This window comes from Camelus dromedarius, chromosome 12, assembly GCF_036321535.1.
Source record: "Camelus dromedarius isolate mCamDro1 chromosome 12, mCamDro1.pat, whole genome shotgun sequence".
Lineage (NCBI taxonomy): Eukaryota > Metazoa > Chordata > Mammalia > Artiodactyla > Camelidae > Camelus > Camelus dromedarius.
In genome coordinates, this window is record NC_087447.1 from 55,751,711 (window position 1) to 55,772,781 (window position 21,071).

General features: G+C 37.7%; 1 protein-coding gene and 1 long non-coding RNA gene across 2 annotated transcripts in view; one reads left to right on the plus strand and one right to left on the minus strand.

Moving 5' to 3' along the window:
- The window catches only part of RAB30 (RAB30, member RAS oncogene family), an 85,784-nt gene extending 83,596 nt beyond the window's left edge, over nucleotides 1–2,188 (minus strand). Inside the window, exon 1 of the mRNA XM_010990208.3 lies at nucleotides 1,971–2,188. The gene's annotated coding sequence lies outside the window, so the exon portion shown is untranslated. The remainder of the gene's footprint in view (nucleotides 1–1,970) is intronic.
- Nucleotides 2,189–2,357: 169 nt separating this feature from the next.
- The window catches only part of LOC135318503 (uncharacterized), a 56,201-nt gene continuing 37,487 nt past the window's right edge, over nucleotides 2,358–21,071 (plus strand). The window contains exon 1 of the long non-coding RNA XR_010383435.1: nucleotides 2,358–2,484. This is a non-coding gene — a long non-coding RNA (uncharacterized LOC135318503). The remainder of the gene's footprint in view (nucleotides 2,485–21,071) is intronic.

Consider the following 21,071-nt stretch of genomic DNA (forward strand, 5'->3'; position numbering starts at 1 on the left):
GCCCACGTGCTGTGAGGGACAAATTATGTCTGTCACAGAAGCCACAAACCAGGCCAAGGGGTCAGGTTCATTGCCGTTCATCCTACCAAGCACCAACTGCAAGAAAAAGAAAAGGCAAAGCCTCTTCAATAAGGACTCTGTAGGATAAATATTCACACAGTCTGATTCACCCTGGAGTTTCTGGGTGCAGTAGAGAAGGGACAGGAGGGTATTCAGACAGACTGGAAAGAGATTTAGAGAAAGAGATGTGCTATCCCAGCAAAAACAGGGAGATTTTGAAACACAGAGGGAAAATGAGCATTGCAAATGCAGAGAAAGGGAAAGAATCTGAAAGAACTTCAAGAAACAGAGGGGTGGGGAAAGGAAAAAGGGGGTGGGGGTGGGTAGGGTGTTCAGAAAAGCAGGCTGTAAGCAACAGAGTGACAGAGAGGCAAAGCCAGGCAGTCCATCTTTTCCCAAATCCCAAAGCTGCTCATTGCATCCCAATAAATCACCTTACTACAAAGCCCATACAATGGACTGTCCCTTGCATTCAGTAACAAGCAGCATTTAACGAAGCATCACCCAGCTGCAACTTTGGAGATGTAAGGGTCTGAATTAAAAATCAACAAAATTGGTTCAGCAGCAGAAGACAACCAGTAATGACTTTCCCCCAGTGCCTGACTTGGCTATGAAAAGCTTTGGCATTTTGGAGCTAAGCATAAAACACTCTGGCATTTCTCCTTTTGACATTCCAGGAGGGGGTGTGGTTGACCCTAGGTCCATTCATTTCCAAGGTTGTACATCTCTCAGCTAAGACTGGCCCCATCTGTTCTGGAGTCAGCCAGCTGTTTATTTCAAAGTAACATATTTATTGCACTAATGATCCTAATAACTCTTACAAGAGAGCCAACACCATACAAGTCAGAATGCTCTCTGTCCCATTAAACGTGTCAGTTTGTTTAAAAACAGAACCAAAAAGCCCCTCAAAACCCAAATAAACAAACAAAACCTCTACTATGCTCCTTGGTTTCCCTGTCCAGGATCACTCTTCCATGCGTACCTTTCAGTAATGGCAAATGAAGGTTAAAAGCGCTTCCAACTTTTCTTTTCTCTAATGCGTAAATTGAACCCGAGTGTCCCTAATGATTCCTTCTCCAAACCGTTATTTGTGACTGGTGACTGTGCCTCAGGAAACAGCAGCTCATTATGGTACCATTGTCAGTGGCAAGGAGCCTATTGCAATGTAATTTAAAACACTCAACACAAGCACAAATCTGTCGGCTCCACTTCCAAACAATTCTGAAATCCTGCAGTCGGGAGAAGAAAACACTTAACAAAAATGCAGCTTCTAGCAGCCTTAGAAAACCTTCCCCAGACACGTGAAATGTTTCTAACTGGCACGGAGTGCACCATTAAAGGACACCGTCACCTCAAATCAGCAGAAAAGGCGAGACTAACGACGTAGACACACGCACATATAATAAAGCCCCACAAAACTTAACCTACTCAGAAGAAGCACGCTCGTCTTTAAAATGAATAGTGTGTGCTCGCTCAAGAGACACAGAAATGTTCCAAAGTAGTGCGACCACATAAAATCACTGTCTCCATTTCTCCCCACGCCATCACCCCTTCCCACTCAAATCGCAGCACTCGGGCCGTTATGTGACAGGACTGCAGTCCCCCACCTCTGCCTTCTTCTGATTTTCCAAGAGCATTTCCCAACATCCTCCCCAGCCCAGCCCCCTCTCCTAAGCTCCAAAAAGGTTGAGGGGAGTTGCGAGGGCACTGGCAGGCATCGGTCCTCCGGCGGGGGAAGGTTGCTGGAGTTGTTCTTTGCAGTGACCCAAATTGCACAGAGCTTTTTGCTTAGCAGCGCTTGCGAGCACCTCCCCAATCCTCCCGCCCCCATGTTCCCGAAAGAAAGCCTTGAGAACTCAGCGGGAGGAATAACTTGGTAGAACCATTTGAATAAATCAACTTCAACTCACCTGGTTTGGGATTTTTCTCCCCACCCCAGGCATAAACAGAAAGGATGTGAGAATGAATCACACACGCAAGGGAAGGTGTTGCGATGTCCTAAGTCCGAGGGCTGGAGTCAGTTCCTGCCCTGGTGCGGCTGCTACTCGTAGCTCAGCTGGAGCGAGCGGCAATCGCAAGCCTAGCAGCAGCAGCAGCGGCAGCAGCAGCAGGGGGGTGGATAGACCGTAGCACAATGAATGCAGTAGGGTTTTTGCAATGACATCATCCCTCTGTCCAAAGGACCCCAATAGCCATGCTCAGGGGCGGTGCCTTCTGGGAGTTGTAGTCTCCTCACGGTCTGGCGGGACACCGAGGCTACCGCCGGAACTACAATGCCCAAAATGCGCCAAGGTCGGACGCGCCTAAAGCGGGCGAAGGGAGCGAAGGTGACTTGGCCGCCATGTTAGGACTGCCGGGACGAGTCCGCGGAGCCGGCTGAGGTTTTAGGGAGCGCGGGAGCCGAGTTGTGGTGCAGAGGGGACGGTGAGGAGCAGGACAAGCCAGTGGGAAAGCCTGGGTTCCGAACCGGGGGGCCAGGGGGGTGGGGTGGAGGCGGCATCTGGGGAAGGAGTAGGGCGCGTCCGGCTGGTGGCGGCATCAGAGGCCGAATGGGCCTGGGCTGCACGGCCCTGCAGCGGTTGCGGAGTCCCTTCTACGCCTTTTGCTCGGTTCTATAACCAGGGGATTGAGGGAGTCAGTTTACTTCTGGGCACAGAGCATCATTTAGACCGGCTAACAGGATAGTTGGGGCGGTTGTGTTTTTTTTTGGGGGGGGGTCTGGGGACCCCGGGTGGCGACCCTTTCGTCTTTGGTCGGAGCAGCTTCAACCTACGGAACTGGCCTCTCCCTCCCGAAGTTATTTTTATTTTCTTGTTATTCATTTTCCAGCCATCCATACCCCTCCCCAAAGTGTCGGACCCTCCTTGGTTTTTCATACAGGAATGATTTGCAAAAGGTTCCAAAGAAGTAGTTGTTGGAAAGCAGCCAAGCTGGAAAGGGACAGTGTTTTGGCCCCGCAATAAAGAAAAGACAGGGAAAATCCTACAGGAGTGAACACACCTGGTTTAAAACTATCTCTGCATACCTGCCCGCGAAAGCAGGGAGATGCTGAAAGGAAATACCGATGTTAGGCCTGCAGACGGCTGGCGATTGGTTCCAGAGTAACCCGGGTTTTTTAATAAACCTAGAGTGTGTGCAAAAATACTGCGGAGATAGGATCTTAAGTAGCATGGATCACCAACTTATTTTAAAACTACGTTTAGTGTTTAGTTTGTGGAACTCCATAAATACGACTACTTTAGGAACTGATTTTTTTTAACTAACAAACCAAAGTCATTGGTCTTTAGTTTGCCCAGTATCTCAAATGAACTGTATTTTTTTTCCAATTGTGTTACTAAAACCGTGCTGTGTGTTTGTTCTTTTTCAGACTCTCTCTACAGTTTGAAAAGATGGGAAATTCTTTTCTTCCTGAAAGTGTCTGAAGGGCTAAAAATGCTGATATATTTGTGCTGTTTCTCTCCTTTCCTTTTCCGTATTATTCTGAAAACAGAATTAACAAATCATTTTAGGTCAGATGGGGTATGTACTTCACGTTTTAGGAGTTAAAATTATAGCTGATAAATGGATTGTTCTATCAAAGAAAGGCCACATACAGTGATTATAAACAACAAAAACATGGTAGGGACTGTCTCGTATGTATGCAGATGATAACTACACAGTTTTATGAAGAATGATCTTATGTATGTCATGTTCCTCGGGCAAGTCAGAAGATGAATGGCTTTGTTTCATTTTTAAGTAAAGGTAGCATATATTGGTCTCATTTATCCATGAATGGGAAGGGCTCATGCAGATATCTGTTATTCAGAAATACCTTCTTTGCAAGTAATGGTGGTAAGTATAAGAAAAGGAACAAAATCTTCACTATTTTCTTTCTGATCTTCAGTAAGTACAGAAGTGTTTTAAGCATAATAAAGATAAAATAGGCTGAACAGGTTTACATTTAGGCTTAGTTTCAGACTCTTACAAATTATTTTTAGGGGGTGGTGATTCGGGTGGTGTTGTCTTATTCAAACTTACCTTGTTCAAGTTAAAACTTTTTTTTAATATTATTTCTTTGTATAAGCAGTAACCTTAATTTGAGTTACTGTGGAAGACAAATTTGTAGTGGGGGAACTCAGCAGATTTCTCAGAAATACTGTCTGTCAGAAATAAGACCTGTATAATGCAGTGATTTCTATAATTTGTCATGTTTGGGTAGTTAGAAATTTTTCTAGCCTTATACCCAGTGGACATCTAACCATAAAGAAATGAAACAAAGCTAGTTAATAGCTTTAAAAAAAAAAAAAAAGGCTCTATAATCTTAGGGCGAAAAATCCTACACTCTAAAAATTTCATTTACAAAATTAATATTTGAGGAGTTGATGATGCCAGCTTCTGAAAGAACAGCCTCAGTGTCCCAGAGAAAAACCTGGACTAGGAAAACTGAAAAATGAAATTAGGAATGTCTTAAGTAGATTTAAAAAAAAAAAACCTATATTCTTTTCATCTTTCAAAAGAGAATTAGGACATTGATTTGTGTTATAATTTTAGGCAACTCATTAAAGAGTACTGCGTTAGTTGCTGTTAGAACAAGGATTTTTTTTTGCAGCCATCAAGTGTCTGGATCACCTATAGAACTCTAGAAACGTGTAGTTGTTGCCCACTCGCCTCAGCTGAATTATTCTCCAGGGTTGTAACCAGCTGTTGTGTTTTTTTAAAACTGGTGCATGTACAGGGGTAGGGTAGAGCAGTCCTCCACATCTTATATTTGTGTTTTTCTCTGGTGTGTCACACAACTAGTAACAAAAGTTTTGGCAAAGGTTTATTACTATTTATACTCATGAATGAATTTTGAAGATGTGTAGATGACCTAGGGATCAGTTTATACATGGTAGTTGAGGGTGGCAGGAAGGAAGGAGGGAAGGAAAAGAAAATCAGTTTTAGCGTTAAGACTACCACATTTCCTGACTTTGTGGATATTTCTTAGAGTGTGGGTTTAGTCTAATACTCAGAAAGTAAACAGACACTTACCCAGTAAGAGCCTAACACTATTGACAAAATTAAGGTAAAGTTATTCAGGTATTTAAAAGAAACTGAAGTATCTAGACGACAAGATACTAGAATTTTCTGAAAATAATTTAGTAACTCCTTGCCCTAATCCTTAATTTTTTTTTTAATTATTGATGTTATCATAGTATTCTTGGCATTTGGGTACATTTGGGTGTCTTTTTTTTTTTTAAGCTCCAGATTCTTTTACTCAGTCACTAAATTTGTGATCTTTACATTCAAAATCCTGTAACATTCTTTCATCCATATCTGCTAAAGAATAAAGACAAGACAGAACAGGCAGGTGAAAATTTTAAAGCAGCCCCAAGAGTCAGACACTTAATGAGTCTGTCAAGGAGGGAGGTCCTCTTGGAGATGGTATATGAAGACTGACTTCAGTGTTTTGGACAGTAATATCAGTGGCCACTGGGTTCCTACTGCATCAGTTTGAAACCTGTCTTGAATGGCTTACTAATTTTTGTAAAATTAGTAACCCTTAGTGGTAATAGCAGCCTCATAGGGGTGATGATGAGGATTAAACAAAATTATGTTAAGCATTTAGCATGGGATTTTGGAACATGTAAACTTGTTGTGGGTTTTTTTTTTTTTTAAGTAGTCTCATACTACTTAGGACCCAAGGACAAGGATTACCTTACATCTGCTCTTAACTATTTGTCGATGAGTCAAACTTGTATGACCAAATTCTTAGCAAAATACAGTTTCAGTTTTTCCTTTGATAAAGTGATGATACAGGGCAATTTTTTTTCAGCCCATACTACATAAAGAATGTAAAATTCCTTTTTCTGAGATCACGGTAGTGCCTGGGGTGACTGAAGTCGAAAAAAACTACATAACAGTAAAATTTTGCTTGCGTACTTGTGTAGTTTGAAAAAGTCCCACAGTTGATTAAGAAAATTAGGCCCTGTCTTTATTGAGAATCACTGTAGTTAATCCTCTAAAAGAAGATGATCTAAAGTATGAAAAATACTAGAATTGTATCGTGTTAACAAAGTTCTAAAATAATGCTTTTATATTCCAAGCTATGAAGTTTAAGAGAATAGCTATCTGTTATGTTGCCTGTCCTTCTGTATCTCTTCCAAGATAGAATCAGTTTTCTTACCAATCTCAGAAATGAACTGTCAGCAACCCAAAGGCGATGGAAACTCAGTAGTTACAGTAAAAATTATTTTAACCTGATTATAGAATTGAGACAAGCAAACTTAAGGGAGAAAATGAAAAACATTTTAGCAAAGTTAACTTTATATTATATTGTAAACTTAAATTGAGCTAACTATTTTCCAGGGTGTATATTTCTATAATGGACACAGATGAGCGTGCCATGCAGCATTCAGCAGTTGGAGTTTGTCTATAGAAGATGTATAACTCATTCTTGAAACTTTATATTTCATATTTTAAACAGCTTGAGTTAGCAATATTAAGAAAACTAAAATGTATGTTTTCTAGTCTTGTTTAGCTGATCCACTCTTGTGTTTGCAACAGATTGGAATGATTTTAGCTGCTAGATTTCATATGCCACAAAAGTTGTAAGTGTGGTAAATAATGTGCATAGCTAATGATTAACCAGAAAAGCAAACCATCTATTCTGTGATTTTTATTTCTCAGTTTTTAATAGGTCTGATAACTAAAGTGACACTAGAAAACATTTTTTGCAAGAATAAGTATATGAAGATGAACTTAATCCAATATAAATATGTTCAAGAATATAGCCATGTAAGGAAACTGCAGAGATACACAATTGTAAGCAATTATGTAAATAGGTACCTATTCATAAGTAATTTGATACGGATTTTTTGACGATGCTGTATTTTTTGAACTTGGTGTAAAGGTTAATCCTCAGTGAATGCTGTCTAAACATTTTAGGAAATGTTCATCAGTCACCCTCTTCATGCCTAGCTCATAATTTGATGAATTTGGCACATAGGTGCTTACAAATAGAATCACCTACAGACTTGTTTGAGCTCCTCCATCCACCACCAGAAGATAAAATTCAGTAACCATAATCCTTGACATAACCTAAGATGTAATTTTTTATTCACTTTGAGCCAAAATGAAACTCAGCTTTCCCCCTTCTTTACCCTCTCCCACCAGAATTTTAGTCATTAATGTATTATATGGGTCTTTCATAGTTTCTTGGCAGTTGTCCCTATTTTAACTGGACAGGATTTATTCTGTTGGTTCAATGTCAGCATATGTAGAGCTTGTGAATGTTTCATAGTGTTTTACATACAAGGCAGAAAAATACGGAAAAGCTTTAAATTTTTCAACATGTTGAAATAAAGCAGTTGCATAAGTAGTAGTGTTCAGAAGCAAATAACATTCACATAGTTGAGCACTTCATTACAGTTGCTGTACTGCAGCTAAATAGCATCTTACATAAGAGATACAAAGGACCTTTACCATACCATGCTATTTCAGTGGAATGCTTTCCTAACGATAGGATGGTACAGCATTTATTTTGTCTCAGAAATTGAGAATAGTGAAAGTAGTGTAACTTGGCTGGTTTTGGTGGTGAACTTCAAAGTTACTACATTTTGACAATCTCAATGGAAGAATCTCCGTTTCAATCCTGTTTACTCATTAACATTGGGCATTATGCCTCTTGAGTTTCAGTCCCGTGACTTATATTTTCAGTGTTCATATTTGTGTGTCTTTCTAAAGTTCTTTGCTGCTTTGTTTCTGGCTGGTCCTGAGATAATCTATGAGCAATTTTTATTGCTTTTCATCTGGCAGTGTATTTGCCTGAGATGGATTTTCTTGTTTTCCAGATAAACTCTGCTCTCTCATTTTCCTTGTTCTTGGAACCTGATTTGCATTCGTTGCAGTTCTGGGTTCTTACGTGGAAGTTCTTAGAATTACAAAGTACTGAGAGGAAGCCAGATTTCAGGAGTTTGAGGAGTGAATGAAGGGAATGGAGAAAGAAGTAGGTACTACAAATAGATAACTTCTTTTAAGAAGTTTGGCTCTGAAAGGGGCAAGAAATAATAGTTTACAGAGGGCATGTGGGATTGAAAGAAGGTTTATATTTAAATCTTGCTACTTTGAGGTCAAAATCACATTCTACTTTAGAGCAGTTCAATCATTTCCCAAAGAAACCAGGACTTAAAATTCTACCTTGCCCTGAAATCAGACTAGGAGTAGAGGGGGAAGACACCTGAGGTACTTTTGTGATTTTTTTTCTACATAATACTCAGTGCTTTTCACTTGATTTGATTTTTTTCCTTCCTACTTTTCAGTTCTTTTTAGGTCTTTCTTTAACTAAACTTGTACACCAAGAATAGTGGTTTTTATGACAGTTCCAAAAAAAGCACAGCAGTGACCATGAGCCTCAACTTCTTTTGAAAAATGACTTGTTCTAAAAGATATCTGCCCCTTATACCTATATCATTCATACTTCTAGCCAAACTGACTGGGATCCTCACAGCCACTTTTAGAGAAAATAGTTGGTGTCAGTTGAACCAGAAGGTTAGACTTGAACAGGACTTGTCTGTTTCTTGCCCAGCTGTGATTTTCAATATATGTTATGTAGAGGAGGAGAAATCTAAGAGAAGAAATCTTCAGATTACTGAAGTGAGGAGGGTATGATTGTGAGAACACAGAAAAAAATGCACAAGGAGAGAAAAGCAAACATCTTAGTGGAAAATCCAATTCTGATAGTTATGAACTAAATTTCCCATAACTTGAACTCACTCTCGTTCCATTACCCAGTAGTATAAATGAGCTACCGTTTTCTTTTGGGAGTTTTAACTGGCGGGATAAATGGGTAGATGTCAGCAAAAGAAGGAAGCAGCAAAGATTTTGTATAATCAAAAAATATATCAAAGGGAGTTGGTTATTGCTAGATCTTAGCACAATAACCCAGTGTGTCCCAATGTGATTTCACTGCTTTTCATGAAATACACACCAAAAATACCTGAGATTTCCAAGAAAAGACAGATTTGTGGCTACCAGTTGAATTTTTCTCTGCTACAAGTTACATTTTGGATTGCAGTCATAGTGCAAACCTTCATACATCCAGCATGTAGCCCCCAGTTTAGGTTAAAACTTGACTGTCCAGGCTAATAACCTATTTCTAGCAAATGTTAGACAATCCCAGTCTCCTGCCACTGACCATTTGGAGAGAGAGAAAGACAACACAATGTTAGGAGAGTGTTTATTGTAATGAGCCCGGAGTTATACCCAGATTCACAAGGTTATTTGACACCCCTGTTTATTGCTGACTTACTTAAGGTAATTAGTTACTAATTCAATTGTTAATTGCTAATACCTGCTCAGTGGTCTGGTTAAGAAAACTTCATATAGGCTACTCATTTAGCCCATTCTGCTTTTGAATAAGTGGAAACTCAAAAATTGTGTATGACCCAGTGTAACTTAAAATAACTCTAGATTTCTGGAATATATCTTTTAAATTTTTTAACATTTTATTCATATTTTTAAAATTTATTATTGTATCAATTATTTTATTTTGGTGGGGAGATAATTAGGTTATTTTTAGAAATACTGGGAATTGAACCTAGGACTTCATGCATGCTAAGCTTGAGCTCTACCCTCCCCTCATAGAATATATCTTGGTACTGTATAGAGTTCACTTAATACATTTAACAGTTCAGACAACTGAAAAGTAATTTGCCTGATAACACTGGCAAGGACATGCTGTTAAAATGTTCATATTACACATTATGATGGATAAATTCATATACAGTCATCACCATAGGTTTGTGAGAAGGTGGTTTAGCTGTTCAGAGTATGGGTTTTAGCAATGGAAAGACCTGGGTTTGAATCTCAACACTTTTTATGTGACTTTGGGCATATTCAGCAGTCTGAGACTTTGAGTCCTGTGAGAGTAATACTATGAGCTTTATTAAGTTTTCCTTAGAATTAAGGAAATAACATGAAATTAATAAGCACTCAAAAGGCAGTATAGTGCAGTGGCTTAGAGCATAGCTTCAGAGCCAGTCAGCCTGGGTTGAAATCACTTCTGCCAGTTGTGTTGACTTTGAGCAAGTTATTTAACTCTGCCTCAGCTTCATCTGTGCAGTGGGAATAGTACTTCCCTCAGCGCGTTGCTGTGAGAGCTGAATGCATCTGTAAAGCACTGTCACATGTGAGATCACTTTTGAGGCAAAAAGGTTTTTGCAAGTCTACTCACCATAGATTAGGACTCACTGAAAGTACATAATCCTTCAAAATTAAACCGTTTTTAACATGAGTAGTATGATTCTCTCTAACTTAGATGCTGTAAGTTAATGTCCCTGTTTACCAGATACTTCTTATTAAATGATACTTTATATACTATATAAATATTTTGTGTGTAACTTACATGTGATATTTATACCATGATTTACAATTAACAGGGACTCTATCACTGACAGTTTAAAGATTGAGAATATAAGGAAAGTGTTATCTAAAATAAAACCATTTACAGAGTTTGGTCTGCAAATACTTGAAGTGAATTCAAGCTTTATGGCCTACTTTAAGAATGTTAGGTCTGCAAGAAACTCCAAAGGCATAGCTTGAAAGAACTGTCTTAGAGTCAGGCCTGGGTTTTGGATTCCTTGTGTAATAAATTCATAAGTAAAGTATCTGCTTAATCGAATTAACTTTTTGAGGGGGGGTTATAGCTCAGAGGTAGAGTGCATGCCTAGCATGATTGAGGTCCTTGGTTCAAGCCCTAGGACCTCTATTAAATAGATGATAAACGTAATTACCTTCCCCTTGCCCCCCCAAAATAAGATTAAATAAATTTTTTTAACTTGAAAAAAAAAAAAACCTCATACCATTTCACACCCACCAGATTGGCAAAAATGAGAAAGTCTGTTAAAATCAAGTGTGTTTCAAGAATATGGAATAACCGGGAAAACATGTTTTTTAAAAGGTTAACTTTTTTCTTTTTTTTTCAACATTTTTTATTGAGTTATAGTCATTTTACGTGTCAAATTCCAGTGTAAAGCACAATTTTTCAGTTATACATGAACATACTATATTGTCACATTTTTTTCGCTGTGAGATAAAAAGGTTAACTTTTTAAATCTGTTTCCTTATCTTTAAAAATATGGTAGCATCTAACATAGAACACCAAATACATAGTTTTCTGTAATGTTAGCTCTACAGTGTGGTCTGCAGGCTTCCAGTATCAGAATCTCCTGAAATACATGTCAAATATGCATATTCTAGTGTCCCAACATAGTTGTGTTTCTTAAAAATCTGAGGGCAAGATCTGAGGATCTCTTTTTAATAAACTCGCCAGGTGATTCCTCTTCACCTAGTTTTACTTGAAAGCATCAAGGTAGAATAACTTGCCGAAGTCAGCCCTTTATACGTAGGCTCCTCATTTTTGTGTGCCTAATTCACTCTTTCCATTTTGATCAGTACTTATTCTTGCTGCAATTTCACGACATAGATGCCAAAACTTTAAAAATGTTTCTTTGTATGTATATTCAATGAAGAATATAGTCATCAAGTATTGCTTAATTGAGGTGTATGGTAAAGTTTATTTTGGGGACATGAACAAATTATATGATCCATGTCTTCATGTAAAGCATTTGATTAAAAATTTCTGAATAAGGAGAAGCCCTACAGTACTATATTATAGACATGTAAAGTATCAGTATTTGGAGGTGGGGTCAGTTTCAGCTAGTTCTAAATCCATTTCTTTCATTCTATACGTATGTATTGAGTAGTTACCAACTAAAAGACTGTGGAGGTACAAAGATCACTATGATCCTCCACCATTAGAGTCAACCTTTTTAGTGTCATGCACCCCTTGGTCAATCTAGTGAAGTCTATGGATCACTTCAGAAAAAAGTATTTTAAAAGCATCAAGCACAGTATATTGGATTACATAGGGAGACAATAAAGAAATAATTATCAACAATTTTAAAACATTTTTGATACTGAAATGTATATGTTATTAACTCGTTAACAAAATCTAGCAGTGGCTCTAATAACTACTGAAATTTCAGCATAGTGGTGAGTATATATGATATTTCAAGTTGTCTGCAACAGTCGTAATTGGAGAATACCAGAGTTCAGCTCTGATAGTCACATTTACTAACACTTGTAATCTGTTGCCTGCATTTAAATTTTATAGAAGCTATTGAAAATAGAAGTATATTGGACTCCCATCCAAGTTCATGGACTCTTGAATTCTACCTGTGAACCCCTGGTTAAGAACCTTGGCTAAACTTTTTAATGATAGGAACTTTATTTTTCACTGTTATATCTAAGGCCTGATTAAGATCTTTAGAGACCCAAGCACTGAAAAACTTGTGATGCCTTACCTCATACAATTCAAAACTGCAAAACAGTTGCAGTATAAAGTAGACTTAAGGAAGTTCCCTTATTTTTCGTGTTTAAGAAAAGAGATAGTTTTTAGAAAGTACTAAATTATGTCCTTTTGTTTAGTGGGGGCAGGCAGGGAAAGAGGCTCCTTTGCTGTTGTCTGAAAGTATCCAAGCTTGTCTGTATCCACTACACTTAGAACGTAGTAAGAGTATTAAGAGCTCGATAACGGGATGAATGAATGAATGAAACTTTCTCTGTAAGGGATTCACAGTTTTAGAGAACAGTAAGTTCATCAAGGTATAACGTGAATAATGGAATACCATACTGCGGACTAAATGCTCTCTTCGCTCTGTAAGTAAACAGATTGGAGGGGTTATTTGTAACTCAAGTAATATGTCTTATAGATAGAGTTAAAGGGTAGGACTAGTGTCTTCATGTGGTCACACTGGTGTGTAAGCTTCCTGAGAGAAGGATTTGTTGTTGTTGTTCACTGTATCTGATATATTCCAAAAGCCTAGGAAACTCCCTGGCATGCTCAACTAGTTTATCCTCACTTGATCGGTCTCAAAGCTGTGGTACCTCTATTTTTCTAGACTCTGCTGAAACATTTCAACATTAATCTACCTCCAACTATGGAAATTAAAAATACCTCTTCTTCCTCAGACATTTAATAAGTGAATGAAGAGGGATATTTTATTTTCTCCTCAACAGAATGCTAGTGAGTACAGCTGTAAGTATGTTTGGCTACCATTTTCATTGAACAGTACTTCAGAGTAGGAATCACCTCCATTTTTAAATTAAAGCACAAATCCACCCAGGTCACCCATTAATGAATAGAGAGGAGTTGAAAATAAAACCCAGGTTTTAAAGTCTACTACACAGTAACTGCTGCTAGTATCTTTTACTTTTAGGTGAAACAACAAAGGAAATGAAGTAAATGTCCCAGACCTAAGTATCTTTTATTTGGCAAAGACTACAAATGTGGTCTTTTCCCTTCATTTCCCAAAGAGAGAAAACAGCCATGTGAAGCTGACTGGATGATACAACAAAATTTCCATAACTATTTAAATCACATTTTTAAAAGTCTCATTTGAAAATACATAATATTTTTAAAACCTTAAATACAGACAAGCTGTAGTTTATGCTGCAATGATCTCTGCTTTGCCTTCACAATTTATTTGATATCTTTTCATCTTTTGTACCCTCCAGGAAAAACATTTCAAGGTTTCTGAGGTTTGTGTTGGTAATTTACAGCTAAAAGGATTTTTTAATGCCCACTCTCCTACCTACACCCACCCTCCATCAATATTAGTGGGTATGTTTTCATATGGGTTGTTTAGAAGGCAATAAAGCAGCCTAGACAAAAGATCATTCAGACACAAAGTGATTTTCAAGGGCCTTTTGATCTACGTGAGGAATACTAGACCAGCATCTCTAAATGCATAGTAGAGAGAGATACTTCATTTCTGACTCAGGCACTCATGTTGGTCAATCCATAACTTGGAGAAGTTAAATGGAACTTCATTTTACATATAAAGAAATTGAGCACCTGAGAAGTAAAACCTGGCCTGGCCTGTACTGGTATGAAGCCAGTTATAAGCTTTACTCATACTACTTAGTGTGAACATTTATTCACTTCACTGCAGAAATACTGTTTGATCATGGTGTGATACCCCAGACTCTGCTGGAGACATTCTATAATATACATTATATGGACCTTATTGCCATTGTAAACCCTAAGGATTTCTGAATTCTGAATCACACCTGGTCCCAAGAGTTTATGGTAAGGAATTATTGACCTGTAGTTATTTTCTTTCCAGAATAGTCATCTAGATGGTTTGGTACTTAGAAGCATAAGCATAGTGACAGTATGTTCTAGACTTTCCAGAATAATTCTAATTTCCAGAATTCTTTTTTAACTTGTAGTTCCTGTGCAGGCCAATGATATAATTTTATATTTTGAAAATAATTATGAATATATTGCATTTATTGTTTGACCTACAATTCAAACCTGTGACTAATTGTAGGCCAACGGAGAAAATTAGAAAACCACCTTTAAAATTGACAGTGCTTGCCAAAAGCTGATTACAATGTCTAGGAAACAATTTGATTCTACTTTCTCACTTTCCTTCCCTTTTAGCAAAAAGCTGCAACATGACAGGATCATAAACCAGTAAACTGCCTTTGGCAGCCAGATGTTACTGTTACCTGTAGGTAATACACCCTTCTGCCTGCCACATATACAGTAGGCAGGCAGCAATTGTTTAATGGATAAATAAGTTGTTAAACTTATAATACTTTGATGGATTGTTTAATCCTGTAAGTAATAATTGATTTACAACACCTCTTACCACCTGATTCTTTTGTGACAGATTTTTAGCTAGTGGAGTGAACTGTTTCAGACAATGAAGGAAATAGGTGGTTGTTTATGAAAACCTAAATGGCCTGGACAGAAGACTGAATTAGAACCTTTGAGTCCCAGTAGAGAGAGGGCCTTGATTTAAAAATAAACATATTATTAATAGCTGAGCTTTATATCATGTGTTTAATGCCATGACCATAAAGCCATTACTATAATACTTATCTTCTAACAGAAACCTGTAAAATGTGTCCAGAATGACTTAGTTTTTAGGACATTAATTATTGTTTTCCTTTGGGACCTAATTCTTTGTAGATTCAAAGATGATGTAGTTTGGTCAAAGGCTGTTCCATCTTCAATGCCTTTAAAAATAAAAAAAATACTCTGCAATTAGGTAAAACATTTTTAGATAGACTACCTCCATCTGGTCTATTTTCCTGTCACCCATGTTCTTCATCAGCCACAGCTCTATGAAAGGACATTAAAGGGTCTCCTGTTACTCACTATATACCAATGTTCATTATAGGACATTAAGATAGGATTACACTTGACATAATCAGCCTACACGAAATCTTTCCCTACCTTCTGTCCTTTTATTTCCCACTTTTGTTTGTGCGCTACTAACTATATTCAGGGTACATGACACTAAGTTTTAAGTTTCTTTTAGAGCGGGAACTATACCATATTTATTTTCACACTTCCTGTGCTTAAAACAAGACTTCTGTTTCTCCAACAAATATTCATTGAGTATCCACTAGGTGTCAGATATACTAGGTAGATTCTGGGAACTCCAGGATAACTAAATAGGCACATGCCCTTCAAAGTCTAACAGTCTTTTGGGAAAGAGGTGGAAAAATAGATATGTAAACTGAAAAATCTGCTGTATAATATTGTAGTGGATCAGATGGTTTCCTGGTTTAAGAGTTCTAAAACAACTATTTCCAAAAATAGCTCTCCAATAAGTCTGATTCTGACTAAATTTCCACCACTAGAATGTTATTCTCTATAAGACCGGCTTTGCATTGTAGTTGCCTCTGGGCAGGAAAACTAAAGGATTTTAACAGGCTATGAAATCACTTTTTTTCTCCTTTTTAAAAAATGTTTTAATTTACATAGTGAGATTCACTCTTTTTGGTGTATAATTCTATGAGTTTTCACAAATGCACAGTCATGTAATCACCACTACAGTCAAGATTAGAACAGTTCCATCACCCCCCCAAATTCTCTTGTGCTGCCCTTTTTATAATTCTGATAAAAATACTTTTATTTTTCAAAAATTGTTTGAATGTTTAATATATATTCCTAATTCAAAAAAAAAATGTGTATTTTGGGACAGTACCCTTTCTGTTAAGCCTCTTTAGAAATACAGATATCCAGGGAGGGGCTGAATCATTACACCATTGCTTGTCATCCACATTTTAGTTTGTAGATCAAACTGTTGAAAAGAATTAGGACTCAGAAAAGGTAAGGGTGCATGGTGTATGTAGTGTGTGTGCCTTAGATTAGAAAGAGGATAGGGGTCAGTGGGTGGAATTGGAGATTAGAGCCTGACAGTAGAACAGTGTGCTTGGAAGGATAGATAATGGTAGTGTGTTTTGTGTTTTGAGAAGTATAAGGGTCCTGGGTTCTCAAAGATAGGGAACACCAAATAGATGAGCCCTGAAGAGGAGTGTCCTTCCTGTGAAGACTGATCTGTCTTTATCTGGAGCTACAGAACTGGGATTCTAGTACTGATTCTGCCAGTAACCTGTTCTTGAAAAGAGTCAAATGCCCTTTCTGGGCTTCAATTTCATCACTTATAAAAACTAAGTTTGGATAGTACTCAACGGTGAAGAACTCAAAAGCTTCCCACTAAAATCTGGGACAAGACAAGGCTGCCCACTATCACCACTCTTATTCAACATAGTCTTGGAAGTCCTAGCCACAGCAATCAGGCAAGAGAGAAAAATAAAAGAGATCCAAATTGGAAAAGAAAAGGTAAAAGTGTCACTATATGCCGATGACATGTTAGTATATATAGAAAACCCTAAAAGGACCACAGAAACTACTAGAGCTGATCGAAGAATTCAGCAAGGCAGCAGGTTACAAGATAAGCGTTCAAAAATCAGTTGCATTTCTTTACACTAACAATGAATCAACAGAGAAATAAAGAAACAATCCCCTTTAAAATAGCACCCAAAGTAATAAAATACCTAGAAATAAATAACCAAGGAGGTGAAAGAATTATACACAGAAAACTATAAACCATTGATGAAGGAAATTAAAGAAGACTTCGAAAACTGGAAAGATATCCCATGCTCCTGGATTGGAAGAATCAATATTGTTAAAATGGTCACACTGCCCAAAGCAATCTACAGATTTAATGCAATCCTTATCAAATTACCCAGGACATATTTCACAGAACTAGAACAAATCATAATAAAATTTATATGGAACCATCAAAGACCTAGAATTGCCAAAGCATTACTGAAGAAAAAAAGAGGCTGGAGGAGTAACTCTCCCAGACTTCAGACAATACTACAGAGCTACAGTAATCAAGATAGCATGGTATTGGTACAAAAACAGACATATAGACCAATGGAACAGAATAGAGAGCCCAGAAATGAGCCCACAAACTTACGGTCAACTAATCTTCGAGAAAGGAGGCAAGAATATACAATGGAATAAAGACAGTCTCTTTAGCAAATGGTGTTGGGAAAACTGGACAGCAGCATGTAAATCAGTGAAGCTAGAACACTCCCTTACACCATACACAAAAGTAAACTCAAAATGGATCAAAGACTTAAACATAAGACAAGGTACAATAAACCTCCTAGAAGAAAATATAGGCAAAACATTATCTAACATACATCTCAAAAATATTCTCCTAGGACAGTCTACCCAAGCAATAGAAATAAAAGCAAGAATAAACAAATGGGACCTAATGAAACTTACAAACTTCTGAACAGCAAAGGGAACCATAAGTAAAACAAAACGACAACCTACAGAAAGGGAGGAAATTTTTGCAAATGAAACTGACAAAGGCTTGGTCTCCAGAATATATAAGCAGCTTATACGACTTAACAAGAAAAAAAAACAAACAACCCAATCCAAAAATGGGCAGAAGACCTAAACAAGCAATTCTCCAAGGAAGAAATACAAATGATCAATAGGCATGTGAAAAAATGCTCAATATCACTAATTATCAGAGAAATGCAAATCAAAACTACAATGAGGTTATCACCTCACACCAGTCAGAATGGCCATCATTCAAAAGTCCACGAATGACAAATGCTGGAGAGGCTGTGGAGAAAAGGGAACCCTCCTACACTGCTGGTGGGAATGCAGTTTGGTACAGCCACTGTGGAAAACAGTATGGAGATTCCTCAAAAGACTAGGAATAGACTTACCATGTGACCCAGGTATCCCGCTCCTGGGCGTATACCCAGAAGGAACCCTACTTCAAAATAACACCTGCACGCCAATGTTCATAGCAGCACTATTTACAATAGCCAAGACATGGAAACAGCCTAAATGTCCATCAACAGATGCCTGGATAAAGAAGAGGTGGTATATTTATACAATGGAATACTATTCAGCCATAAAACCTGACAACATAACGCCATTTGCAGCAACATGGATGTTCCTGGAGAATGTCGTTCTAAGTGAAGTAAGCCAGAAAGAGAAAGAAAAATACCATGTGAGATCACTCGTATGTGGAATCTAAAATACATACATACATACAAACAAAACAGAAAGAAATTCATAGACATAGAATACAAATTTGTGGTTGCCAAGAGGGCGGGGGGTGGGAAGGGACAGACTGGGATTTCAAAATGTAGAATAGATAAACAAGATTATACTGTATAGCACAGGGAAATATATATAAGATCTTGTGGTACCTCACAGCGAAAAAAAAATGTGACCATGAATATATATATGTTCATGTATAACTGAAAAATTGTGCTCTACACTAGAATTTGACATAACATTGTAAAGTAACTATTACTCAATTAAAAAAAATAAATGATATGGTATCCAAGTAAAAACAGAATCATATATGGGAAAAATAAAACCTAAAAATAGGAAACATGGCAGAGAATGCAAAAGACACCAAAATTATACCAAAAAAGTAGATTGTCATAGTCTCCCTCTCCCTAGCTGCATAGATTCCTTCCCTAGAGGCAATAGGTGTTATCATTTTCTTTCGATTCTTCTAGAAGCGTTTAGTGCATACACAAGTCTACATGCATAGAGTTCCTTCAACACCCATGCACATCCAAATGGTAACAAATGTAACCCCTTGTTCTGAACCTTGCTTTTTTTCACTGTACATTGGAGATTCTGCCACATCGATACATATAGGACAGACCTGCTCTTTTAAAAGACATCAAAAAATTCTGTGGTGTGGATGCGTCATAATGGGCTTAACTCGGTCCTGAGTGAAGGACAGGTAGGCTTTTTCTCCCAATCTTTTGCTATTGCAAACAATGTTGTAAGAGACATCTTTGTGTATACAACATCACATTCATGTGTGAATATAATTTCCTAGGAGGGGAATTGTCAGATTCAAGACTATGCGCATGTGTAATTTTGATGGACATTGCCCAGTTACCTTCATCGAGGTTGTGCCAATTTGCCCTCCTGGCAGCAATGTATGAGAGAGGCTGTTTCCCAAGTCATGGCGGGGCCAGTGTGTTACCAAACCTTTTGATTTTTGCCAAACCAGCAATGACAATATCTTACTCTTGACTTCATTTGCTTTTCTCTTATTATAAGTCGGCAAAACACCTTTACAAATGTTTAGATGCCTTTTATTTCAACTGTTTGTGTTCTTTGTCTCTTGTTGTGTTGGTCTTTTCCCCCCATTATTTTTTGTTTTTATGCAGATATAATTGACACGTAACATTATACTAGCTTCAGGTGTACAACATAATATTTGTATATGTTGTGAAACAATCACAATGTGTCTAGTTAACATCCATCAACACACCTAGTTCTCCTACTGATTTGTAAACACACTTTGTACATTGAGAAAAATTGTGCTGTGCAATGCAAATATTTTATCCTAGTTTGCTGTTTGACTTTAGACTTTGTGTCATTTTTTCCATGCATATTAAAAATTTTTTCTTTTGCATAAAAAAATAAGGTTGGATTAAGTATATTCTAAAGTCTATTTCAGTTTTCTCCAACTAGAAACAAAACCCTTGTGTGTGTTTTCTGAGTTTCTGTCCTCCAGTTTCAACTGAAGAGACACATCTGTGGATAACAATAACCAAACTCTAGCAAGCATTATGATCCCCTAAAATTTCAGGTAGTTTGATGTCAGTAGCTGCAGAGCAAAATTAAGGCCAATTTTAATTGGGCTTTGGTGATACAGCTCTCTGACCCTCAGTCTTCTCACTTATAGAATGACTATATATACTCTGAGTTTCCCTGCAGTTCTCACATTTTATGACTCTGAAACCTGTTAAAACTTAACCAGTGTTACTTCTGTTCTCACTTCCTCTGGGTTTGCACCTGTTCTCTCTCTCTCTCTTTTGTTTTTTAATGAGCCATTCATTCAGTACCTTCTATGAACTTTTAATGTTGGGTATTTGATGTACATTATTTAAGGATTTTTATAATGCTGCTGTCCTTTATATGTGCACAGATATGGGAAAATCACACCCTGTCTCCTCTCATCCTGGATAACATATGCCTAGATATACAAGATTTCATTTCAGTGAATGTTAAAAGTAGCATTTAGAGAGGGGAAGCAGAGGAGAAGCTGTACATGGCTTTAATTTGATAAGTGAAGAGAAAGGAACTAACTGTTGAGGGCCTGCCATGTGCTAGTCACTTTATACATGCCTCTCTTCTCTAGGTCACTGAGATAAGCAGTTAGGTAGAGACATCACAAAGGGAGCCTATTTGTCTTGGTAACAAAAAGGAGAAAAACTTACGCCGTAATTCACTGGAAATATTCAGAATATTTCTTTCTCATCTAATTCTCCACTATGCATGCACAGACAGCATAGTGCCTCTACATAGTAAGTGTCTGACAGATGTTTGCTGAATGGGTAGGGATTTTACTTATGCCCTAGAAAGTTTTCTGGGTCCGTGGACCTCTAAGAATTTTAGAAAATCTGTAGACCCATTGGACCCATCTAGGATGTCACCTCTCCCATTACATACAAAAAGAAACAGCTAAGTCCCTCTTCTCACCCTAACCACCCCCACTGCATTTGTGCAAAACCCATAATTTTGTAATGTTTTCAGCCCCTCTGTAATCGCCTGTGTGCCCACGTAAGAACAGCCCTGGAAATATCTCTGTGCACCTAAGCAGCTTGGATGCATTTTCCAT